A 27843-nucleotide genomic window follows, 5' to 3' on the forward strand; every position below is an offset into this window, starting at 1 on the left:
CTTTTGGGTCACAAAAGGGGGACTGTAAGAGAAAGAATATGCCACTGCAGGTACAGCTAGTTAGACTACTAGTATACTGTTGTGACCATCCCAGTTGACTGCTTTTAAAGAAAATGTCAGAAAAAGCAATATATGGTAGCTGAAAAACAACCCCTATAAACAGAGTCTCTAGGGACTCCATTTATTCAGCTTATCAAAGTGGAGGTTCAAAGGTGATTTGATTGCCATACAGAGATACTTCTACCTTGAAATGAAACCTGTTCGTGGCAAGAAAGGAAAATTTTCAGTCTTGCAGACAAAAGCATAACAAGATATGCACATTCAACCTTGAAACAGAGACAGTAAATGTAATTAACAATTTATCAGGAAAGGCAATAGATGTGCTCTGGGTCTGTAAAATGAGATTAGATATCATTCTGGAAAACATGCTTTGACTCAGCATCTGAGAAAATTATATACATTATAGACCAAGTGATCATTATGGTCTGCACATAAAGACAATGAATCCGTTTGCCAAATGAGAAGCTCTGGCAAAGAAAAACAAGGTATAATCTGCCAGAATTTAATCCTGTCGTGACATTTTTAATTACAATATTTTACTTCCTTGTACTGGGTAAAAGTGTCTGAAACAATGTGGCAGACCTGCTCTGGCAGGTTGAAGAGTATCCAGGTTCAATAAGACAAGGAAGAGAACCTGTTTACTTCTGTGGACAACAAAGGAATGTCATCAGCACAAGAGTGACCTAGGACATACATTGAAAGAAAATGGGTTTGGGTGATTGAAGAGGGCTGGTGAAGAGATGACTTCTCAAGTGGGTGCTTCTGCCTGAAAATGACCCTAGAACTCCCTGAAGGATACTCCTGTAAATTGTGCAATCTGATCTGAGTGGGTCACTTAGCCCTTCCTGGGTATTATTTGGCTAGCCATATCAGGGCCATTTCAGTGTAAATCAGCACAGAGAAGAGCCTTTGAAATGAATCAGTATACATACACTAGCCATATAACTAGATAAATGCATGGAAAGAGGTTGAAAACGAGGTAATTAAAAACTTTAACAAAGCTAAAAGCAATTTTATTTAAAATATAATTAAACTAGTAAGCCAGATTAAATAAAATACTTGAGTATATGGCATGGTACAAGATAAAAGGCTATTATATAAACTATCTAAAAAATGAATTAAGGTAAAACACCTCATTAAACCAAATAATAGCCAAGCAGCAGTTAAAGCATATTACTTTGACTCTGTTAGTTCTTTTTTTTTATTTTTCCATCACAATCTCATATTAATTAGCATGAAACTTCTTAAGAATTAAACACAGACATTTACCAAAGGTAGCTTGCAAGTGTGCTTAGTGGTTTTTAGTAGACTTTTGGTAAAAGCCTGAACAACCCTGTGAGAACTTCAGCAGCAGAACAGCTTGTCAAAATAAAACCTTAAGCAGATGGATCTAAACCACTGGAACTCTACTGCATATGCTGAATGCTTGAGCAGTTCTATGAATAACAGAAATCTGTCCACAAACATGGAGGAAAATAGCAGATGTGTGAGGCTGATGTTACCTGATCTCCATCACACAGAATCCTATCACTGTCAAAAGTGCCATCTCTTGCTTGCTTGAGAAAGTGACTAAAAAAGTCTCTGTTGATGAAGTTGTTCATAAGAAACACATTCCTTTTTAAATACTGTACCTTAGCTTCTTCCTGTGGAAAAAGAGAACCTTCACTGGCACAGACCAAAGGCAGCTATAGTAATGGTTCTAAAGGACACTGAAAAATATCTTAACCTCCAATTTACTTGTCAACATGAAACTTGTACGTACTTTCTGTTATTTTACCGAATGCATTTCACCTTCAGCAAATAGAGCAAGTCTTAGTCACAAAGATTCTTGTCCATGAATGTCTGTTTTCCATGTCCCTGCAGAGTATTACCACAATGTAATGTTCTGAGGTAGCAATTGTCTTCCTGTTCAACCTTTTATTTAGCACCTCTCTGGAGTCTTGGCCACATCAGAGAAGAAGAACTGAATTTGGTCCCTATTCCCTATACTGTTCCTTTGTTTTGCAGCAAACTATTTAGTATAAAAATACAGAAGAACTCTTCCTATCTATGGTAAGTGCTACAGCCTTGGCCCTGCAGAGCTGGGGAGTTTCTGAAGGAGTTTATTTCTCTGAGAAATAAGGGTCCCACAGCAATAAGAAGATTTGTTTCTCGTAGGTACTATAATATGGTAAACTGAAGCAGAAATTAGTCTTTGACTGCTGATCTTTCATTCTCTACATAAATAGGAATCAGCCATACTTGAAGACCTTCAAATATATTTTTTTTCCACAATGTGAATTGGTTGTATCTGTAACCCCCAGTGTTTAGTACTGGTGGAAGCTGCAGGCATCCTTCCATTGCATTAATGTCTTCCATGTAGCATGGTGGAAGTACTGGTGATCCCCAAAACTGCTCTGGTTTTAATCATAACTTTAAAACTTCTTACAGTAATTTTCAAAAACATCTTAGGCAGAACACAGATACTCATCTGCATGAGGATATATGTATGATACTATATGTATTATCTGTAATGATGCTATATCATTATATGATATTATAATGATGCTCTATAATCCTGGTTAATGATACTATACTATCTGCATGACACTGTATTATCAGTAAAGTGTAAGAATATGACAAAAATTATATTTTCATTATATTCCAAGAATACCTATAAAATGAGATATTCTGTGATATTTTTAGCCTATATAGTCCTACTACTGTTTAAAGTAAAGAGTGAGCCTGTGCAAACTGAAAAATCAAATTATTTTGTCTAAGCCTACCTGGAGTTTTATTGCAATACTCTTCCAAGTAATTTTGGTATCTATCTCTGATCCTAGAAATTGGCAGATTGACTAACATCTTCAGTGTCCAGAGTCCAAAGGTGTCTTTTATTTGGATTTCAGAAGTCCAAGCCAAACATTAAGAACAAAGTGCATTTTTAACACACCAAGTGATTTAACTTCACTGACTAGGATGTCATCAGAGAGCTGCAAATTAGATCCTCTGAGAAGTGTTGCTGGGTTTTGGGTATGTTTTTGTAGTTTATATAATATGTTGTGATGCTGAACCCTTCATTTGGATTACCAGAGGCTTTCAAAGGTTTTGGGTCTACCAGTAAAACATGAAGATCATATTTTTTCCATAAGAATTTTTTTTTTAATGTAATCTGGCAAAAATCTACTGAAACTAAGAGAGTTCTCCTCTGTGGTTCCAGTGATGGTAACTGCAGTTTCTGTTCTTTCTGACTGTATCAACAGAAAGTCGTCGTCTTTTTTTTTTTTTTTTTACCCAAAAGGGAAGGTACTATATTTTCTGGTGCTTGAGAATTTGGATAAATGTCAACCTTCAGGAAACAGGAAATCTGGTTTTCTTACCCATAAATTCAGTTTAAGCATTCCTAACTACCTTCTCTTTAGATCAGGATAATGACAAAGACTTTTGGGGTGATGTTTGAGAAGCTTTATACAAAAGAATTTTTTTGCTTCTGGGTCTTTCCTGACTTAATTGCAACAGTTATTCATTAGTCCACATTTGTTCAGTGTTTTGAAAATGTGGCTGGATATACTGGAAAAAAACATCAACCATTTGCACTTGTCTGCAATTCTGTATGAGTCAGGACTACACTAATGCAAATTTATGGTAAATTTTCCACTTACTGTGGAATTTTGTTATCCAAAATGCCAGGTCTATAAAATACCTTTGCCTGGATATCATGAAGATTATGCCAGATGGACAGAAAAGACTGAATTGACATATGCTGGATATAAATATTCAGATTTGGATGGAACCAGCTACTTCCATGGCAGCAGAGTTGTGCCTAGGGGTTAAATCCAGTCTTCTCTACTTAAGTTCCATCCAATGCCACCTGGTGAAATCTGGGAGCTCTAGGGGTAGGTTCTGTTAGTCAGATATATATTTGATTTGTCTGCTAAGAAATAAGAAGTAGATACTGCTTAGAGAAGTGGTAGGCGAGCTTTGCTAAAGAAACTCCCTCAATTTGACAGTCTTTCAAACCAGATTTTCATCATATAGCAATAGCTTCCTTTTGAGGGCAGAGGAAATTAATTGTGGTAAACTGATTCAAGGAGTGTTTGGGCTGATTGACCTACAATGGTTTAGCAATGGGTTTGGTACACTGTGCGTTAACTTGGTAATGGACAAATATAAGATGCATCGCAATTCATAAAACATTGGAAAACCCCATCAGGAGTAAAGTCATACTTGAATGATGTAATTCCTTTGTTTCTGAAAAACCTCATTGAGGTCCATAGTACTGGCCAGCTGGTCTTCTACCAATTAGGCTTTTTCATATAGAACTTAAGGTACACATGGCACCAGCAGCAAGGTTCATGAGTGAGTATAGGCAACTGTGACATCAATATGTCAGTGACATTCAGATCTGTGTCATCACTCATTCTTTCCAGTGCCTTTGAGCAGCTTAGTGTCTAGCAGAAACAGGAATATTGGTAATACCTAGCTCTGTGGGGCACCGCCTAAAGGACACAAAACCAGCATCTGTATCTTTAAAATTATGCCTGTGCCTACCAATGAATTCATTGTTTCCAATTGCCATTACGAAGCAACATCTAGAAGATCTTCATATGTTCACACAGAAGTGCTTAGCATCCAACTTTGGCCCACTTCCCAATAATAATGAGCAATACCAGGTAATGGAAGGAGCACTAAAAACGACAAACATACAACAGTATTTATCTATGAGTTAACAGTTGCTATACATAGGTTTTACCATGTATGAGTAGCATGAAGTTCTGGGGTTTTTTTTGTTATTGTTGTTGGTTGGTTTTGGCTTTTTTGTCATTGTTTGGTTTGTGACTTTTTCATTTGTTTTGTTTGTTTGTTGGTTTGGTTTGGTTTGGTTGGTTGCTTGGTTGGTTGGTTGGTTTGGGGTTTTTTTCTATGCTGTTAGTTTTCCAGCTCCAGAATAAATTCATGCAGTCTCAAGAGGCCAGTTTATTCCTTTGGGAGTTAGAGCTGAAGTTTCCACACTAATCACATTAAAAATCAGTGGTCTTCATCTATATGACTGTAGCAGTGGGACTAAGCTGAGACCGCTGAGCTGAAAGAGGAAAACCTTATTCTTTCACTTCAAAAGACATGTTTCTGATGATAAATCAACAGCTTTCTAATGCATATTCTTTTTGTTTGCTTCACTAAGGTCCAAATTGGGAACCATCATTTTCTTCCTAGCCTTGCCTGGTTTGGAACACTGACCTGATGGAAGGCTGTGGTAGAAAGAAACCTGCTGCTATATTTGTTCAGTAGGAATTTGTTTGGAATCACTTGTAGACTTAAATCCTTAAGAAGACAGAAAGAAAGATGAGAAATCTGGATTTTCTGACAGCTCTTTACACACGAGGATCTTGATGCTCCAAATGAGAAACTTCTGGCCTTTCCCAGAAGAGAACTGAAAACACTCAGTTAAAATTAAAGTAATCTGGGGTAAGGCTGCAGCTTAGCTAGTTCCAGGGTAGACAACAGCTGAGTGAAGATTTGGAAATTGTTCTCCAAATGTGGGATCTAAGTGGGACTTTGGTGCACAGAGGAGACATAAATATTTTGTGGATCTGGTCTTACTTGCTAAGAGTTTGAACTGATATGACCATATCCTATCCAACATTAATGAGGTGATAACAGCTTTCAGTTGTTAGTGATCTGTAAGATATGAAAGGCTGATGTTTCCTGATATTTATTTTTGCCTTTTTCCAAAGATCTGTCCTAAGATTATCAATGTGCTACCTGGGCATTAACTTCAAATATTTTGAACCATCCACTCCCATCAGATTTTTATGTTTTGGAATTGTATCTGCATATTGATTTGCATGATGTTCATGGACAAAAGAATAGCTGTTCAAGATGACAAATGAACACACTGATTTCTTATGATCCAAAATGTATTTAAACTCCTAGACCTCTAAGCTGGATTTTATGAGCTAGTACATTGCACGGCACAGAGCTGGAAATGGTTTCTTTACTGAGACATTTGCAAAATAAATGCTCAAGAGCTGGGCAAATTATTTCTTTGGGTAAGGCTTTTGCTCAAAGAATTTGAGTTCTGAGTAATGGATCTGTATTTTGGGACCAAGTTCTAGCTTTGAAATGAGAATTTGGGTAAATTAGGCAGGTGGGTATTTGGCTCAATTCTCAAGGTCCTTATTCTTACTTCTGAGATGCTGTATGGTAGGGCAAAAACTCACTAAATCTAACACTCAATGCCCACTTTGAACACAAGAATTGCAGACTGCTCAGTCTTCCCCCTCAAGAATGTCACGGCCTTTGCTGAAACTGGGTGGAAAAGCTGATCAGCACCTTTGTGGGCATTCAGTTGTCATTTCCTACAGGGCACAAATGAAGCAATAACAGCAAAAGTGCATCACTACTTGCAAAGAGATACTCAATTTTGTGGATTGCTCAGTAAGTGTGGGTGTTTAGGTCTTAAACTTCAGATGAAGTCAAGTAAGCAAGAACACAAAGGAGCCACAGGAACAGCTGGGAGTAAATCTAAACATATGTTTTAAAAAGCTGCAGGTGGGTTTCATGAACAGGTCTAAAAATTATTACTGTGGGGCCAAAAATGTCTGTTCTGAGAGAACAGTGAATGTTTTGATCTTATTGTGTCTGTATGAAGGGGAAATAACAATTCAAAGATAAATGACTAAACAGGTGGAAAAAGCTATTCCTAAAATTAAATAAAGATGCAGACATACAATACAGATCATAGGTCTGTATCTTAACCAAGGCTTAGGATATAAAATGACTTAGATAGGGAACCATACCCATAAAGTTTCCAAATAATAAACAGGTAGGCTTGTTTTTAACTGTGGAAGGTCCTTTAGATTAAAGGTTTTGCTGTCCTATCCATTTGAGCTATTCTGGTTTCGAGTTTCTAGTAATTTTCCTTGTTTTGGTTTTGTTACTAAACTCTGGAGTAAAGGATGTCAGTTATCCTATCAGCTATACATAAGTAACAGTTGTTGAAATAACTGTGACCTCTGCAGCAGGTATTGTGACTGATACCAGGTGTTCTCTTCCCCTTTTCCTTCTGGGGAGATGTAATATGTAATATGTGCACCAATATGAACTTTCTGGAACTAATAAAGGTATGGTAAAAGTACCCCAGGTTAGTAAACTTAATAAAAACATTTCTCTGACTTTTTTCTGCATATGTGATGCACTTTCAGGTAAGTTTCTCCATTGTACACCAAAATGTCTTGGAATGACTTCTAATAGGGACTCATTGGCCTATGAAATGAATTTGGCAGTCTCAGTTACCAGGTGACAGGTGTCTACACCATGCACAAAAACTGCTGCACAGCTGGTGCTGGCATCCACCTCTGGCCACACTCCTAAAGCATAGGCCAAACACCAAATCAGATGTGTGCAATGAACTATTCTTATGGTTTATGCAGTTCAGGTTTCAGGCTTATTACCAGGAAAACTTTCTTTGCCACTGTTTGCACTTTTAACCTTCCTTCAACAGAAATACCACTACAGAAAACAGAATATACTCTTCAAGGCCATGCAACATATTCCCCAAGAGGCAACCTCCTTAGGAAAAGGGAGTCTCTTGAGTGAAATTTCAGCAGCTGAATGTTTCCTTGAAAAAAAAAAAAAAGTATGTGAAGGAAGAACAACATAAGAAAACTGGACTTGGTTTGTATCCAATGCTGGATTTATACTGAATTAAGAAGTAAATCCCTTTCTTCTGGGAAAAAAAATTGTTGCAACTTAGAAATATTGTTTTTCTGTACTGAGAGCATACATATTCCAAGACCCAAGCTATGTTTCTGTGTGCAAGGCGAACAATTTTGAATCTCATCAACAAATATTACTAAAACACCAAGCTTTCCTACACCTAGAATCTTTTAAATTGCTTTTATGGTCTTTCTTCTCCTCTGGAATCGATGTAAATAACAAATTTGATGTTTGCTTTACATGTTAAAAAACTTGCTGCTTCTTTCCTACACTCCACAGCTCCACACATATTGACATCTTTATTTTTGTGGCCTACTGCATCAAAAGTCTTGGTATTAGGCAGAGCAAATTTTATTTGATCTCTTCAGAATATTAAAACTAAGGGCATGATTGTCATTGTAATAGCAAACAACAGGCAGGTCATCAGTTGCTGAAGTTTTCAGGAGAAGAGCAAACAGGGAAAATCCACATTCATCTTGTTTTAGGATTACCAAGACTAAGGAATACAAATATAACCATTTAGAGAAAGAACACCCTAACAGTACCCCAATTTGAAAAAAAAAAAAAAAAAAAAAAATTAAAAGGGGAAACTAAATACAGTATAACTACAAGACCCCAGATACTGATATGTATACACTGACACTGATGTGCCTTTACCAGACATCCCCAATGGATGAGCAAGACAAATTATTTACTCTAACAGTAGCCTTTGATGAAAGTATTTGTGTCTCCCTAATGACTGTGCTTGCCATACTGCCTTAAAAATACCCCTTTTCTCATCACCACTTCTTCCCCTATTACACATTCTCATAATTTGGGAAGCTGTGCAACACCTTCTCTTTTAAAACAAAAACAAACAAACAAAATAAAAACATGCGAACAACAACAAAATATATCCAGAAGGTGCTGATGAGCAGATTATTCATCCTGTTTGTGTAAGTCCAAGCTTCAAGTCTAATATTTGAATCCCATAGGACAGGAGAATGACTAAACTATCAGTCTGTTGTCTATTCAATGTAGGATACATGATTAAATATTAATTTGACCATAATATTAGATTCACTCTTGCTCTGTGAATTCTCTGAATTCACATGCATTGGAGAAAAAGAAACTGAAAGGAACTAAATTTTGGCACTATCTACCCAACAATAGTTGTTTTCTATGCCCAAATGAAATATTGTTAGATAACCATGACTGTAACAATACTATATGTGTTCCTGAAAAGTATATGACTCAACAGTGTAGATGCTGTCTCCATTGCTTTATGGTTTTGCAATGTTTGGCTATTTTTCTAAGACAGAAAGTATGTCTTTATTACACAAATTAAGGGAAATGCTGTGGATGTTCTTTATGTGAACATTAGTAAAACTTTTGAGACCATTTCCCACAACATTCTCCTGGAGAAACTGTCTGCTTAAGGCTTGGACAGATGATAAAAAACTGGGACTGGGTAAAAAAATGGCTGAAGGGCCAGGCCCAAAGAGTTGTGATGGATGGTGTCAAACCCGGTTGGAGGCTGATCCTGAGTGGTGTTCCCGAGGACTTAGTATTATGGCCAGTTCTGTTTAATATCCATGCTAGTGACCTGGATGAAGGGATTGAGTGGACCCTCAGTATGTTTGCAGACAACACCAAGTTGGGCTGGAGTGTTGATCTGCTTGAGGGCAGGAAGGCTCTACAGAGGGATCTGGACCAGGTGGATTGATGGGCTGAGGCCAATTGTATGAGTTTCAACATGGCCAAGCGTCGAGTCCCGCTCTCAGGTCACAACAATCCCAGGCAGCGCTACAGGCCTGGAGAAGAGTAGCTGGTCCTTTGGCAAAGGACCTGGCAGTATTACAGTATCACAGTATGTTTGGGATTGGAAGGGACCTCAAAAGATCATCTAGTCCAATCCCCCTGCTGGAGCAGGAATGCCTAGGTGAGGTCGCACAGGAACATGTCCAGGCGGGTTTTGAATGTCTCCAGAGAAGGAGATTCCACAACCTCCCTGGGCAGCCTGTTCCAGTGCTCTGTCACCCTCACTGAGAAGAAGTTTTTTCTCAAATTTAAGTGGAACCTCTTGAGTTCCAGCTTGATCCCATTACCCCTTGTCCTATCATTGTTTGCCACCAAGAAGAGCCTGGCTCCACCCTCATGGCACTCACCCTTTATATATTTATAAACATTAATAAGGCCACCCCTTAGTCTCCTCTTCTCCAAACTAAAGAGACCCAGCTCCCTCAGCCTTTCTTCATAAGGGAGGTGCTCCACTCCCTTAATCATCTTCATTGCCCTATGCTGGACCCTCTCCAGCAGTTTGTTTTATAGCTGGCTGAACATAAGCCAGCAATGTGCCCAGGTGGCCAGGAACGCCAACAGCATCCTGGCTTGTATCAGAAATAATGTGGTCAGCAGGACTAGAGAAGTGATTGTCCCATTGTACTCAGCACCACAGAGGCGGTACCTCATATCCTGTGTTCAGTTTTGGGCCCCTCACTACAAGAAAGACATTGAGCTGCTGGAGGGAGTTCAGAGAAGGGCAACAAAAGTGGTGAAGAGTCTGGAGCACAAGCAGCTGAGGGAACTGAGGTTGTTTAGCCAGAGAAAAGGAGGGTGAGGGGAGACTTTATTGCTTTCTACAACTACCTGAAAGGAGGTTGTAGCATGGAAGGTTTAGGTGTCTTCTCCCAAGTAACAATTGATAGGACCAGAGGAAATGGCCTCAAGTTGCACCAAGGGAGGTTTAGTTTGGATATTAGGAAAAATGTCTTCACAGAAAGGGTTGTCAAATATTGGAATTGGTTACCCAGGGAAGTGGTTGAGTCGCCATCCCTGGAGGTATTTAAAAGACGTGTTGATGTAGCACTTAGGGACACAGTTTAGTGGCGAACTTGGCAGTGCTAGGTTAATGGCTGGACTCAGTAATCTTAAAGGTCTTTTCTAAACTACATGATTGTATGAAATTAATGAATTTCTACTAATAGTGTTTGAGGTCCAGAAAAATGTCTTTCTACTGTCTCTTACCATTTTATCACATAAATGCAAGAAAAAAACAGCTTTATAATGATGTCTGGATGTTTTACACAGTGATAGGAAACTCTGTTTAAGTCCATTCACTGCACAGGAGCCCATTACTCCATAGGTCTCTAGAACACCGAGAGTATCCACCCATGTACAAAAGTCTCTCAAATCTAAACCCTAAGTGTACAGTCATTTTCACAGTTCTCTATTGCTCTAATACAATTGTGCATCCAGTAAATGGTGAAACGTGGGCTGGGACAGGTAAAGATCTTCAAGGTATTTTTGAGTCTTATCAATGGTAACTAAAAAGTAAAAGTTTAATGTTAAGTACAATAGATGCTCCTAATATGACCATACAAGGCTTGGATCATTCATTAGCTACTTAACTTTATTGTTTTACATTATTTTTAAAAACACATAATACATTAGTTCCTATTTATATTTTCATTTTAGGCATTCTGTAATCTAAAAAGCTTTGTTTGATAAGGCAGAAAGTACCTAAAGCTTTTATGAACAAATCTTTCTTCTCTTGCAGCTCTTCTGCCATGTACCTTTTTCTCCTATCTAAACCTGGATTTTAAAAGACTTCACACTTTAAAAAGCACTCAGCCTGACATTCTGCATCAGCTTCTATTTTTCTGGGTTGCCCTTCTTCCAGCCAGGCAAGCAGTTGGTGGCAGAGAAACTACACAGGTGACACAGGCCCAGTGTTCCTGTGGAAGTGCTCCATGTGCTGAGGATGCAAAAAGGGACTGCTCTTCTGGGAAGAGACAGATTTGCTGCACCTGTGCAATAGATTCAGTCATGTCATTAGGCTACGAATGTGCGAGGCCTCTCTTTTGCTAAAACAAGCCCTGCCTTTGCTAAAACTGGCTGTCTTAGTCATATGCTTTCCACAAGACACTTGCTGCCATACAACTGTTGATTTTTTTGTTAATTAGTGAGAACACCTATGACACTTTGGTCCAAGATTTGGCGGAGACAATCTGTGCAGAGATCTAAAATGTTAAAATTTTTTCATCTCTTTTTCAAAAAAGGCAGTTGAAGCAAGAAAATTACATTTTGAACAATGACATGTTGGCCCATTAGTTACTTTCAAATCTTGGTTTCTTTGGCATTGTCATAAACTTTTGCCAAAAACAAAAAAACAAAACAAAACAAAACAAAACAAAGCAAAAAAAAAAAAAAAAACAATCAAGCAAGTATATTAAATTACCAATAATGTCTCACAATTTTTACCTGAGAAACACAGGAATATTCAGAAATATTTGAAGATCATCTTCAGTAAAAATAGATTTGATTGTGTGAGGTTATTCAGCTTCACGTCTTTGCTATTTGACAGGTCAAAAAAGAAAACTTCTTTGTTTATAGGTTCATGGTTTACATAATAAAAATTTTACTCACACTCTTCTTAATGCACCCTAGGAGACCATTGGCCTTCTTGGCCACAAGGGAACATTCTTGACTCATGGTCAGCCTGTTCTCAAGCAGAACTCGCAAGTCCTTCCCCGCAATGCTGCTTTCCAGCAAGTCTGCCCCTAACCTGTACTGGTGCCTGGGGTTATTCCTCCCCAGGTGCAAGACCCTACACTTGCCCTTATTGAACTTCATCAAGTTCTTCTCTGCCCAGTCCTCCAGCCTGTCCAGTTCTAACTGAATGGCAGCACAGCCTTCTGGTGTGTCAACCCTTTCTCCCTGTTTGGTATCATCAGCAAACTTGCTGAGAGTGCACTCAGTCTCTTCATGCAGGTCATTAATGAACAGGTTAAACAGGACTGGACCTGATACTGACCCCTGGGGAACCCCACTAAGTACAGGCCTCCAACCAGACTCTGCACGATTGATCACAAACTCCGCACCATTGATCACAAAATCATATTTCACATTTCACTTGTGCGTTTTATAGGTAGCTCTGTTGTCAAATAAAATTGTCATTTCTCTCAGAGGTTTATGAATTTAGCTTAAGACAAGATACAGTAAAATGGTAGTGCCAGCAACCGGAGGAGGCAAAGATGTTAATATATATAGCTAATTAGCACCTCATTTGGATCAATTAGGGACCCAAACTACGGCCTTAAGCCAATTCAATGATTTCCATTAACTTTAAAGAGCACCAGATGAAATCTTATGTGACAGGTTCAAGTAGCTTTTAAAAGTATATCAATAAAAAGGAACATGAATGGTATTATATATATTTTTTTTTATTTTTTTTATTTTTCCTGACCTCCTGCCTAGGTATTTCTATTTAAAAGAAGAATAATATCTAGTGCTATCATCCTCAGGTCTCACATATTTAACTATCAGACTACTGTATGTTCTTCCCTAATACAGAATTTCATTCCATAATTGTCTTTTTTACCAAAATTTAAGACCCCTTTTGTACTGAACAGTACAAATAGCATGGCTTAATGTGTCTGGAGTGATGTCCTGAAAACTGTTCTTCTTGGTCTACAGATGATGCTCAGTTTTTCATATGCATAAAAAGGGCATTTAGGAAGGCACAAGAAGTACCCTATATATTAAAGTTCACTAAAATATAAACCGGTGAGTAGCTGTGTCGATATAGAATTCTGGAAATAACTCTGGAAAAGACTGAGCGGGATGCAGCTTCTAGGGGAGGTGCAGGGTAATGTGAGCAATGATAAACTGGATGTTACTGAAGCAGACTATGACATGATCTTTCTCAGTGTTCTTTCTGTTCCTCTGCTAGAGGAAATCTCCCTCATAGCTGGGGCAGAGAAAGTAGTGTGCAACGCCCTAGTGTAGAGCCTGGGATGTCAGGGCCAGGGATAAGGCAGGTTTATTTTGGTCTGTCAACTGGGAAAGCCCATGCATGTGCTGATATTTCTTCTGGGGAATGCAAGATGCTAATCTTACTGTTGAAAAGAATAAATGCATTCTCTTGGCCTTTGCAGTTCCTATTTTCTGACAGACTTTGTACATGATGTACTCCTTCCCACCAATTTCTTTGTTGGAAGAAGTCAGAGCACCACCAGCTTTATAGTCAGAATCACAGAATCACGAAGAGTAACTGCTGCTGCTAAATAGCCTCTAGTGCTGGTTTGTGTCAAAGCAGTGCATCTGAGTTCTTTGAAATTAGTTTCATTTGTTGAATGCGACGATGATATAGACAATCTAATGACACATGGGAATAGTGCAGAAAACAAAGAATCTGTGATTTTTTTTAATAGGTTTACAGAGCTAAACACAGACAGTATTTCCTAGATAAACACCAACACATGCATACTTCTAAACATGTGTGCCTGTATTCACTTGATCATGCACATAGAGGACAAAAATGTTCAATGAAGCTTTTAGGCATGCTGTCACTCTCAGGATTTCCATTCACCAAATAGAGTTCTCTTCAGTGGGAGCTGCCATTTTTATGACATCATGCACCAAAGGTCTGCTTTGATCATGCAAAGAGGAATGAAAGGATCAACTTCGCCATGAGGAAAGAGGGAGAATCAGGAAGTCTAAGCATTTTCCTAAGGTAAATTCTGTAATTTTAAAATATTTTTAGTTAATTGAACACCTTTTTTTTAGTTAAGGAACTTACCTTTCAGCAATTGCTAATGTTTTCCATAGTTAAGGTAGTCTTTTCCAACTTACTTTAATTGGCTTTTGCTTTCTCTGTTTTTAAAGGAATAATATCCTTTTCTGGGTTAATCCCTTACCTACAATATTGCGTTAGCCTCGTGGGATTGAGCATTATCCCTGCTAATGCTGTAGATGTTCTTTCTTTTCTCTGCTGGCCCATGCAAAGGGCATCTCTTAATAACTGTCTCACTTTCTGGGTTATACATCGCTAGGTATAACCACGTGCAGGAGTGCAGAAATGAGACCTCCCTGAAGGCCAACAGCAAACAGCAGGATGCCTTCATCCCTCTCTGAAACAGCAAAACAAGGCAGATACAACACACCCCACTGTGGGATTCCTGGGCTCAGTGGTATGTGTTTGGACACAAAATGTGGTCACTGAGGAGGTGTAGTGCAGGCTTACCTTTCCCAGTTTACAGTGGCGCCTTTGGGCAGGATGGAAATCTACTTCACCTTTCCATTATTTTTTAAGCCCATGTTGCCTCTGAGTCTTCCACTACTGTGAAATGATTTTGAAATAGCAAATGTCAGTTGCTTTGGAAATCTCTGTAAGCATTAAGTGTGAGACTATTTTACTCTGACACTTGAATCCACTGGATATGCTCAGTCATAAGAACCAGTCTGTTGGAATAACTAATTCATGCATAAAAAAATGCCTAACTGAGCTTACAAAGAACAATCTCTTCCTTAAGACTGTGCTAAATATTATATTCAGTCTTTGTTTTGTGCTGTTACAGAGCAAGACTACATATATGATTTATGTAGTTTGATATCCAGCTTATTAGAAATTTATTAGCACTAAGGAATACATTTCAATGTCTACCTGGAGTTGCACTTAATTTTAATTTAGAATCTGATCAAAGACTATAGGCCAGAACTCTTCATCCTTTGATTAGTACTACCCTTTGACATGGAAAATCTCTGAAAAATTCAACACCTAGTTCTTCCTGCATATTTGTCCAGACTTTTTTTCTTTTTTTCTTTCCCTTCCTTTCCCTTGTCAACTCCACTGAAGAAGCAAGTGGTTTGGTCCTTAAGTTTCTGGTCACAAAGGGCTGCCTGAGGCACACCACAAGCTATAGGAGGAGCTGAGCCGGTTCCCTCTGTGATTCTCCTCCGGTAAGCACTGCTCTGCAGCACTACCGTATGCTTCACAGTATGCATAGGTACCACAAGTTCTGCTGCTTTACAAGAGCAGGTGTAGGGGAACACACTTCAGCAATATAGGTCAAAGTTCTGCTTTACTGTTGTCTGATACATCACATAAAACTATAGCCAGCCCTGGAAACCTAGTAGGTAAGCACGATAGGCTTATCCTGTTCTCTGGTTAAAGATCTACACAAGATCAAATGCTCTTGACCAGTGACTTACATTCATTTTGAATAGCGCCTTTTTTAACGTTGTGTTGTTGGATCAATATAAGCAAATTTCATTAAATGTTCTGTCTCTTTAATATTAAAAGCAAGGGTTGCTTGGTATTCACAGACGCGTTTAATGAATTTAGAAACATCTGTTTCATTGCTACCAAACTCTGAACTTGGTCCCAGTAGCCTGGGAGCACTAGGGCAAGCTTTCCTTCTAAAACAATTGGAGTTAGATACCTTGCTGTTAGTACTTAAGACAAAAAAAAAAAAAGTCCTTGAGTTTGTTATCTTCTTATGAATTTGAATACTATACAAAAAGAATAACTGAGCAATGAAAACAAAGTCATGCTCATGGCAATAGTTAAATAGCAGGCTTTTTTTGTAATACATGTCACATACGTTAATGTAATGTGGAATAATGAAAGCCTCCCAGTATGAACAATAGAAGCACATTTGGTCTGCACTATTTAAATGTAGCTTGGTCAAAGGAATTGAAAATGCAATGGGGAAACAATTTTTCATTAACTGTGAGATGGACAAGATGACCTTAGAGATTCCAAATGTATTATAAGAACTATTTTATTGAAATACTACTAATAATTCGGTGTGTATGTACTGCATATAGAGGTCTCATGAGATAACCATGAACAAAACTATGCATGCACAAAGTTAGAAATGGTCTCCACCTCCAAGGAATACAAAAAGAGTTACAGAAGACTGAGCAAGCTCTTCATAGCAGCTCAGAAACCCATATTACCCAGTCTGAGATGTTGTCTACCCTTTAGGTTACAAGCCTTCCTTTGAAATAGAAAAGGAAAGTTTTATTCTAATAGTTCCTATTTATGCTACAAAACCATGTCATTTTAGTTTTTAATTCATGTTGCTGTATTTTAGAAGTGTTACCCAGCTGAGATGCACCAGCAATTTATTACACAAGACTTCAGACTACATTCAGACCACAATTCAGTCTGAACTGTAATATAACTCTTTTAAGTGAAAACAAATGTAAAATTCCCTCAGCCTTAGCAAGGATGCGATTAGCCTGCAGTTTTCTTTGTTCTGCTCTGTCTCTCCTATATCTCAAGTTCAGCTCTATCTCACAGCAATATGCTAAAAATCCAACAAGTCTGCATATTTCTGATTTAGCCAATAAGAAAATAATATTAACTAGTATCATTATCCTTAATTTTGAACAAAAATGTTGCTTCAAAAAAGAATGAGGATCAGTTTTAAAATAGTAACAAGCAGGCATATTGTGGATGCTTCATATTGTAATGGGGACTGCGAAGTTTTGCTTTTCTTTTTTTTTTTTTTTTCCTAATTTTCAGATTAGCCTTATGATTGGCATGACCTTCAATTAACCAGATCAGACATCATACATTCCTCACAAGCAATTTACAAACTGAAATGGCAGTTGATCCTCTCAAAGAAAGTCCATTCCAGATTATAAAAAATGAACTAAACTGAGGGTAGCTCTGAAATAATGCACCTCACACTTGCCCTTATTTGAAGAACTCTGCTATAATAGGCTGCCTTTAATACTCTGTGAGTGCAGTTGGTTCCTAAATGTGATAAATCTTCCTATAATCTCTCCTTTTAGCAAGATCAAACAGCTTAGAACATCCAAAACATTTAATTCCTTCAGATTGGCTGTATTTATCATCAAAGAATACAAAGTGTATTGCATGACATTTGGAAAATAGTTTTAATTGCCCTTTTAGTCATTATCAGAGTCACAGAACACAGAGTGAGCAGGAATATCACAGATCCTACTGTTTTCAATAAATAATAGCCATATTTAGAGTTTGAAACAGATCTCCTCCAGGTAGCCTTTCCACCTTAATTTATTCTATAATTCTATGATTTTGTGATTAACAACTAAAAATTAATTGAATGCCAGAGAAGGTGTCAGTCAATTCCTCCATTATGGAAAGGGGTGTGCTTGAAAATGTAGGCATCTTTCTCCACGACAAATCAACACAACTAGTCACACATAGGGTCAGATGTATTATGGCTTTAAGAAAGTGTAATTGGACAGGAAAGGGAAGAGTGAGAGGAAAGGCACTTGCTGAGAGTGCTGTAGGACGAATGCCTTACAAACTGGCAAGGAAATCTGGAAAGACAATGGATATCTGAAGTTTGATTGCTTAGAAGAGGAATTATGCAAGATATCATTGTGAAAATGTCGCAGTAAAAATAACGGGAGAATTATGAAAGGTGCATTCAACAGATTGAGGAAAGAGCATCACAGAGGGGTTCATTTCAGAGTCTTCTGATAAGAAAAAGACAACACAGGCCACCTTATGATGAGCTAACACAAAGATGGAAGGTACAACTGTGTGAAAAAAGAAAGTAGTTGTTATTTAAGCAGAACCATTGCCTTCTGTCTTCTTCTTGGTTTGATTACAGCTGGCCAGAAGAGTCAGTTGATGGGGGAGGGGAGTGGTATGTAGTGAATAATTATTAATGAATTTAGGTCAAATATGGAAAGTAGTTCAAGCTGAAGAAAAATGTATAACTTAGAAAAATTGATTTTTCTTTTTGACAAAAAAATCAATTTTTTCTTGTGATGAAAATTTTTACAGACTATCAGAATTAATTTAAGAAGAAACTTCAAGTAAATAAAGTGTTCATCATAGATTGGATTTTTTTAAAAAAGTTTGGTTTACTTGTTCTCCTAAGAAAAATATTTACTTACATTGTGTTAACTGGAAGGTCACCATTGCTCAATTTCTCCAGTCAAATAAAATCTAAATCAAAACCCCATTTTCTTCCAGGTCCTTCCAGCAATCATTTGCATCCACACAGTTGCTACTATATGCAGAGAAACTTGTACCTTCTACAGGACCACCATGGGGGTCGAAGGAGCAAGAGATGACAGAGGCATCTCTTTGCCACTGCACTAAGACCAACCTGCCAAATACTCATCATATCATAATGTCAGTCTGAATAACAGCTATGTGTGCCAGCGAACAATGCATATGGCTGACTCACTCTAGCTATAAACACATGCCAACTGGCACTGACTGGAAATTTTTCAGCAAACTAATTTTGACAGAAAACATTGATTTGTCAAAACTAAAATACTGCAGTCCGAAATTTCAGCATCCAGACACTCTTCTACTGCAGGATAACCAGTATCGCTATGCAAGGTTCTCCCCTGAAACATCAAGGTCCTGCTCTGAATAAACCTGCAAAGATAAAACTATGTTTTTCTTCATTTATTATATAGGGAGCCTAGGAAAACCGATCAGATATGTTACGTATCTAACCTTGGGGTATGTGAATACTTACCGGCAGTTCAGTCTTTTCAACTCAGTGAATTCTCACACAAGTGGGAAACTGTTAATAATATCATCAATATAAATGAAATATCAAATGTTCATCAATGACACACCAGCACACTAAATGTCTTACCAGGGAAAGGTTTGAAACGTAAAAGGCTTGTGAGGAATTAAGCAGTGAGATTTTTGTTAGTGTTTTATGATTCATTAGTTGAGCTCTTTATTGAAGCTTCCATAAGGAATTAGCAGAAAACACATTTTTCACTACTTAAAAGTTCTGAGAACAACAGTGGTTTCCTGTGATCTTTCAGGATAAACCTGATACTTTATAAATGTGAAAAAGTGTGAGAGCAAGACCTCAAAGACTGAATTTAGCCCTTATTTGGGGGCTGGGAATTTCCATTCCAAATCTCTGCCTATTTGGTAATTGTTTACACAAGCTGAAACATATCTCTGGAAGATATTCAGAGGTCTATAACCTTACAACATTCAATATCCTACTGAATAGGTCAGAGAACTTGCCTAAGCAGTGGTAAGTTTAATTTCTGAGACTAATCCAATAGAACAAGGAATATGCATACTTTAAATTGGTCCCCAAGTAATCTAGTTAAGTCTCCACTGGTATTTCCCTAATAAGCAGGCTTTCATGCCTTTCCTGCTCATTTGACATTTTTTCTTACCAAGATAAGAACACCTATAAACAAGAATTCAAAAAAAAAAAAAAAAAATATCTTCCAGCAACAAAATATATGCAATTGAAAAGTTATCTAGTAGTACAGATTTCTTTTTGTAGTTACAGAATATTCTTGAATTTCTCCCTACACTTACAGATAAACTGAATCCCAAGTCAGCTCTGTGCACAAAGCTTATATCCCACCTCAACCTCCAAATTGCCCAAGTTTGCTGTACATATAATCTTGCACCAAAAATAGGCTGTTTGCTTCAACTCCAATCAGAAAGGATGGCCTATCCCTTTTCCTACTCGCTTGTGCTAGTATATTTTTAATGCAGCTGGCAGAAATTTGCTTTAGCACTTAATCTTTTCAGTTTGGATCTCACTAGGCAGACAAACACCTCAAATTTCACTACGAGTGTTAGCAGAGAACATATTAAAAATATTAAAATAATTCTCATTGATAGTCACAGATTTTATCTGAAACTCCTCATTAGTTCTCATTCTTCCTGTAGCTGTAAACTTTAATCTGAATACCTGGAATAAATTTAGACATTGCCAGATTATAATCAGTCATTCTCATCTTGGCCATTAATTTGTTAGGATCCCTTTCTTTTTGGCATTTGTTACACCACTGCCACCCTTGATCTCCTCAAAAGACAGAAGCAGAGACTTTATTTTCCCAGAGTAATTTTAAGAGTTTTTTTTCCATCAGCCTGATTTCAGCACTGCTCTATAAATCCCTACCTGAATCTATTTTTCTTGAACATGTCTAATCAGACCTGTATGTTTCTAATTTAACAGACTGAGTAACCTAGTGGCAAATTATTTTTTTTTCAAAAACAGGTTTATTTAGGTCTAGTTCTTCGCCCTTCTGCTGAATCTGAAGGACACAGGTAGAAGATATCCCTTCATTTTTGCTTCGTACATCCTTTAATCAATGGGCATTGAGAGTTGTCAGGAATATGTTTGATTACTGTGTGCAAAATTTAGTAATTTTTTGGGGTCCATATTACTGGTTATTTATTATTTGTTGGTAGCATGTTAAAGAAATGCTTCTGACCTGGAGAGCTGATGTCAGACAACACACCCAGTTTCACTGAGAAAGGAGATTGGGCCAAATTACTTGATTTAAATTTAAATTTAAAAAATTAAATGTATTAGTTGATCCTATTTACACTGAATCTCATGTCTGAATGAGACATCCATGGACATAATTTTTGTCTAAACATAAGCAGCACCTCATTATTTTTCCTAGGACTGGAAAATATTTTCAGCTTCTAACAACTGTAAAACATAGAATGAAAATAAAATCTATCTAATCATTATTAGATTAAATTTAGTGTAATAAAACAGCTGCTGAAAGTAAACTTCCTCAATGTAACTCCGTGTAATAAAACAGTATTCTTTTAATCCATGCAGCTTTTAAAGCCACTAAAACTGAGTGACACATGAGTGATCCAGCTGAATAAACTAACTGCACTGATGAGACCTGACTGAAGGAGATTTTTCAAACTGCAGTGATGCATATGGTATAAAATTCACTAGAACACAAATTCTGCAGGAAGGACTGTCCCTATTTGCATGTATTTAATAATAAAATATATTTCTTTTTAGAGTCTACATCTTTCAGAAACTTCAGGGAATGAATAAAAAGAGATATAGATGATCTGACTGAATACACTTCTGAGAATAATGAAACTTGACTGAAAGCCACTGAAACAGAGAAGGGTGACACTGGATGCTAGATAACAAGAAGTCAAGGCTCCTGTGAGTGAAGGTGACACAACGCCTTGAAATGCACGCTGAATCCACACCATCTAATGACAGATCAGTTCTCATTTTCAAAACCTGAAAGAAAAGGTTGTTTTTCCTTTTTTGAAGAGGCTGAACTAGTTCTAGCTATAAAGCTAGGCATTTAGAGAGTAACACTTCCATCACAGAGACAAGCACATCCATATTTTTGATGATGGAATTTGGAAATTGAGCCTCAGTCATGAATGTGAAATAAAGATCATTTCAGATGTTCAACTGGCAGGTAAAAACCGATGCCAGTATTGCAAAATAGGCTGGCAGAGGTAGAGGAGATAGAAAATGAGGCAAGAGCAGCTCAGAGTGGAAACAGGTAAAGTGTTGCAATCAAACCACTTGGCTTTCCATCTGACACATTGTATTGAGGCTACTGCTAAATGTCATTGCTACTTCCAGCTTGAATTTAAGTTAACCGTTTTGGTCTATTCGCTCCTCTCATAGCATACTAATCTTCATCTTTTTTGTTCCCAAACTTGTATCACATGATCATTGGGATCTGCACTGCTGGAGAAGTTAGGCCTTTTAGTTCCTTGCTTGGAATAAGCTGTCTGCTATAGCTTCTCCATTCATTTATTAAAAAAAAAAAAAAAAAAAAAAAAAAAAAAAAAGTATAAAATAAATAGTCTGTCTCTAATATATATTTTTTTTAATATATTCTCTGCCTCAATACAAAGCAGGAGGCAATGGAACTGCTTGAATGTTCTGTACAATCCAAATACTCTTGCGGCAGAGCCTTCTCTCTTTCTTCCCCTCTTTTGGATCTTTCTGGTCATTATTTACTCTCTCTTGCTAAACCCTTTCTGCAGCTGCTTTTCCTGGGGACAGCAGCAGCCTGCAAGTGTCAGGCACATTTATCCTCCTTCTATATTTATCCATACTCTGTGGTAGATTGTGAAAAACAGATAACTAAATCAGACTAAAAGAGGTAAGGAGGGAAGATAGTAATTCAATGGAAAACCAGCCACTGGAGTAAGTGCATACACTGTCAGGATCAAACAGAAAGCTGGTAACATTTTGTACGGGATAAGAACAGATAATCTGTGAACACCTGGAACAAAGAGAAGTTGAACCATCTCCAGGTTCCTAAGACAACTGGGACGTCCGGACAACAGAATGATTAGGACTTCTTAATGAAACTGTACATCTCAGCTTAATTTTACATAGCTATGCAGGTATCCAGTAAAAATAGTCTTAGAGGACAGACTGTCTTTATCTCAGCTTCTAACTGCCTGCAGCCCAAGCTATGTGCTCTGACAATGGACTTCCTCAGCAAGGACGAATTTGTGGTTCTGAAAGGATAAGGTCACAATTTGCTGGGTTACTGCAATTCTCTGAGCCTTTCTATCAATATTGGGAAGAGATGCATGGGTCATATTTTTGTTTCAGACCAACAGACCTGCAAAAATGTATCCAACTCCTTGATCAGCAGGGTGTGTAAAATTAATTTCTATGGCTTCAAATAAATTTTATATCTGAAAATTTTATCTGAAAGAAAACTTCTTGATGAAAGGCAACACATTTTGCATAGGTCCAGCTATTCTGAAGCAACATTTTACCAAGGCAGGTGTTCATCAGTATATGTATTCTTTTACAAACAGTAATTGAAATCACATGAGGTGAGAGCTAGGCATCCATAAGAAGAGGGACTAGAAAATTTTTCTACATTGTAGGAAACTTGTTAAAACTTACACCTGCAATCTGTACACACTATCACTTTGAAACATCCTAAAGAAACCATGGCCCAGTTATTTGTGATTACAGTGCCAATTCTAGACATTTCAATCAGAAGAAAAAGTAAATTACAGGCTAAGTCTATTTGCATGAGTTATACATAGCTATGACATGTCTTTAAAGACTCTCTAAACAAGGAGGCTTTATATCTCCAAATTAAGTAGTGTCAGAACACAGCCGTGGGTCCTGGAGGTGAATTCTTGATGTTGTTATACTGCTTGAATACTCCTTGTGGTGCTCACAGCACGTAACAACCAGCACTCCCCAGCAGCCATTCCCAAGGAGCCTACTGGATCACACCACCCTAGAGGATGGAAGAGTTTGATAGTTGGGACATGGTTAAAGTTTGCCAGTGTATATGCATTAGCACTGATTAGTTTACACTTACATATGTCATCTTGGTGTCCTACATACATCTCAGATGAGATGTTCAGCTTTCCCTGGTTTTTTTTTTGGTTGTTTGTTTATTTATTTTTATGTGGTAGGGAAAGGAGACAAGCAGCAAATGTGAAAAAATCTCACAGTGGATACTTACCTTGTTTTGTTTTAGTTTGTTTTTTTTTTAGGGCAAAATTGAGTAAGAAGAAGAGTTATTATGCACTTAACTGCTTTCAGTAGTATGACAGTGTGTGGCAGTGTTGAATGTATGAAATGATAGAGCATGAACATGGACTTTTATGAAATTTAGGGCTTTAAATGAAAACAATGTATTCCTCTGTGGAATAAAAACAACACTGAAATGGCCACATGTTTTATTACAGTATTTTTTAGGTTTTGAAAAGCTGTAACTGAGAATCACTATGCTAAGTACAGAAGTGTTACTCTTCAAGCACATAGGAGTGAAGGTGCTTTCTAGTTAACTTGTAATGGGCACTTTCCCACCATGCAGAAGCACTCCCAGCCAACCTCTGAACATCTCTTTAGCCTCACTTTGTACTGTCTCATCTTCCTTCGCTTTCACTAGTCTCGCAGTGCAAGACAGAAAAAGCATGGCACTTACCAGGTCTCAGAAGACCAGTTGAATCTGAACAATGCAAAAACAATCTTACAGTCTGAGCCTGTGTGCTGAGCATGGTAAGCAGACACAGCAGTTCTGGCTTGCAGAGAGCCAGTGAGCAGGTTTCTCTTCTGCAATACTGTCAGCAATGGTGGCAAGGTTTCAACCATCTTTCAAGGGAGAATGAAGGCTGTGGGAAAAGCAGCTTGACAAACCTCCTAGAGAGCACACAGACATGATTTGGAACTGCAAATTTTATTGAAAAATTCAAGGGCTTATAATAATAAAATGACATTTATTGTCCACAGAAAACATGCTAACAGTAGAAGGAACTAGAACACACATTTTTTCTGGGGTTGCAATTATGGTAGAGAATGGTTTAGTTTCTTTAATAGCAAACCACTGCAAGTGGGAAACTAGAGTTTTTAGCTTGGAGCTCAAGTAACATTTAGCTGGGCTTCTGTATTACTCCAGTAATATAATATCTAGACACCAATAACTAAAGAAGAATCAGTAAGGGACAATATGATGATTTATTTACTGAAGTCTTTGTGAAAGCACTCAAATTTTAAGTATTCAACATCTGCAGAGACCTCCCACACTCAATACTTCAAATTACTCATTCCTTTCACTAGAACAACCTCATGAATTAAACTTCTACTTATTCTATTTTACTATTTAAAAAATAATATTTCTTCCCACACAAGATCAACTACTGTACTTTTTAACTTCTTATATGATTGGGCTGAGTTGCCCTTTCTAGAGGGGCTTCGCATTTTTTGTTGTGCAACTGTAAAAATCAGCTGTTGGAGAGTTCCATTTGGCATCTGCTTTGCTTGCTTCCTTTGGGGTGGAGGTGAATATTTCTATTTTAGTATTTCAAAACTATGGTATTTGTTTGATTTCAAATCAATTATATTAACAGTAACTGCAGCAATCTGTTCATAAAGAGAAGAGAAGGAAAGGAGACAAGGACAGAAACAGAAAGAAAGAGGAAGGAAGGAAGGAAGAAAGGAAGGAAGGAAGAAAGGAAGGAAGGAAGGAAGGAAGGAAGGAAGGAAGGAAGGAAGGAAGGAAGGAAGGAAGGAAGGAAGGAAGGAAGGAAGGAAGGAAGGAAGGAAGGAAGGAAGGAAGGAGAGTAGTCATGGTCTCATCCATTAATCTGTCCAAATACCTGCCATGGTGTGCAGAGAGATATAAAACAGCAAGAGTATGAGAAATCTAAATTTAGACTTTCTGTAATTTTAGATCAAAGATGGCTACTGCCTGAAGGAAAGACCCAATTACTAAGTACCAGATGTTGCAACTCAGAAGGCACATCTGTAGCATAGGAAAATAAGTAGGAAATCCTCTCCTAAGATAAAAATGCCAGATGACAAGGCATTTCAAAATTGAATTAACTTTATAACATATGTTTATGCTTTCAGAAATGTTGAATGTGTTTTGGTGTTTTGAACAACCTAGGTATAGGGTGTTGGCCCGATATAAGTTTGGTTTTAGAGGTAACTGTATGCCACATATATTTAAAGTAAAAAGTGTTTGTCTATTTGAAATCAAAGTATGAGAGAGTTTAGGCTTTTAATTAAATAAAACATGAGCAGGATCCATCTTCTTACTTGCTTTGCATTGACAAAACCTAGGAGTATTTTTTAAAAAAAAAGGAAAAAAAAGAGCTATCTAACATTCAGGAGGCACTTACCTGATGATATCTCTGCTAGTGAAGAAGGAGACCCGTAAGCTTCATTTTCTTTCTGTTACACCTGAAATTCTCACTAGAAAATAGTATACTTCATACCATTTTCAAAGATCTGATAAAGAAGATACCTTGTCAGGGTCCCAGTCTGAATTATTAAATCAAATGTACCCTGAACCTAGAGCAAGAATACATTTGAAGCCACATGACAGAGTTCACAGGCAATACTTTGCCCCTATGCATTATTGTTTACATTTAGCTCATGTGACTGCACATCTTAATCATACTCATGAAGTACAGAATTGTTTTGTCTTATTATTTCACTGTGCTCTACTATTTTCATTTTTATAAGCAACATATGGCTTTGGACTAAGACACTGATCTTTTTTAAAGGCTTTTTTTCCTCTAATAGTCTAACTTTATCATTAGTCAGCTAATTTCATACACAGCGGTCATTTACACGATTTGGCAGGGCCAGGAATGGGATTTGCCTTAATCCAATATAATTAATTTTGAGAGATTCTGTATGTCACATTTACATTAATGAAGACACAGGGTGAAAGAGGGCTGATCTGTAGAAATTAATTTTTGAAACAGGTGCATTGAATATGGCTAATAAACACAAACCCTAGCATTATCTACCCCTGGCTCCTGGCATTTTTGTAATGTTCAGGCTACAGGTACATATGAGGAACACATGCACACAAATAGCTCTGGTCCTAGCTCCAATTTAAATCACCAAATCCTTCAATATAGTTTCACCATGAGACCATTGTGCCTGACTAATTTGGTAGCCTTCTACAATGGAGTGACTGCATCAGTGAACAATGGAAGAGCTACAGATGTGATCCACCTATCAGACTGGTGCAAAAAGAATTGCAGTTTTGGACCATGAATTGTAAATCGTTATAACTAGGCTCAAACATATCTTTAATAGTCAAAATAGGAACCATTACAATCAACATAGCCAATGAGAAATAAGTTTGCTTATTCCTGTAGAGTAAAAATCTGTGCTTCGGGATTTGACAAACTCTTGGAAAGCATTTTCTGCATCCTGCTGGTTGTGGAAGCATTTTCCCTGTAAAAAGTTGCTGAGATGCTTGAAGAAGTGGTAGTTGGTTAGGGAGAGGTCAGGTTAATATGGTGGATGAGGCAAAACTTCATAGCCCAATTTATTTAACTTTTGAAGCATTGTTTGTGTAATGTGTGGTCGGGCTTTGTCATGGAGAAGAATTAGGCCCTTTCTGTTGACCAGTGCCAGCTTCAGGTGTTGCAATTTTCAGTGCATCTCATCAATTTGCTGAGCAGACTTCTCAGATGTGATGGTTTTGCTGGGATTCAGAAAGCTGTGGTGGATCAGATGGACAGCAGACAAAGAAAGCGTGACCATGACCTTTTTCTGGTGCAAGTTTGGCTTTGGGAAGTGCTTTGCAGGTTCTTCTCTGTCCAATCACTGGGCTGCCCGTCACTGGCTGTCATATAAAATCCACTTTTTGTCACATGTCACGATCCAATCAATAAATGGTTCATTGTTGTATAGAGGTGACACTTCAAACTGACAATTCTTTTTATTTTTGGTCAGCTCATGAGACCCCCACTTATCAAGCTTTTTCACCCTTCTAATTTGTTTTAAATGCCAAACAACCCAGCCAGCATGGGTTTAGGAGGGGCAGGTCCTGTCTGAGCAACTTGATCTCCTTTTATGATCAGGTGACCCACCTGGTGGATGGGGGGAAAGCTGTAGACGTGGTCTATCTAGACTTTAGCAAAGCCTTTGACACTGTCTCCCATAATATATTCCTTCAAAAGCCGGTAGCCCATGGCTTGGACAAGCGCACTCTCTGCTGGGTTAAGAACTGGCCGGAGGGCCGGGCCCAGAGAGTGCTGGTGAATGGGGCTGCATCTAGCTGGCGGACAGTCACTAGTGG

General features: G+C 37.8%; 1 pseudogene; it reads right to left on the reverse strand.

Moving 5' to 3' along the window:
- Positions 1–24514: 24514 nt before the first annotated feature.
- On the reverse strand, positions 24515–27572 carry LOC135578938 (histone-lysine N-methyltransferase SETMAR-like; annotated as a pseudogene).
- Between the last annotated feature and the right edge of the window lie 271 nt (positions 27573–27843).

This window comes from Columba livia, chromosome 3 (genome assembly GCF_036013475.1).
Source record: "Columba livia isolate bColLiv1 breed racing homer chromosome 3, bColLiv1.pat.W.v2, whole genome shotgun sequence".
NCBI classification, from domain to species: Eukaryota; Metazoa; Chordata; class Aves; order Columbiformes; family Columbidae; genus Columba; species Columba livia.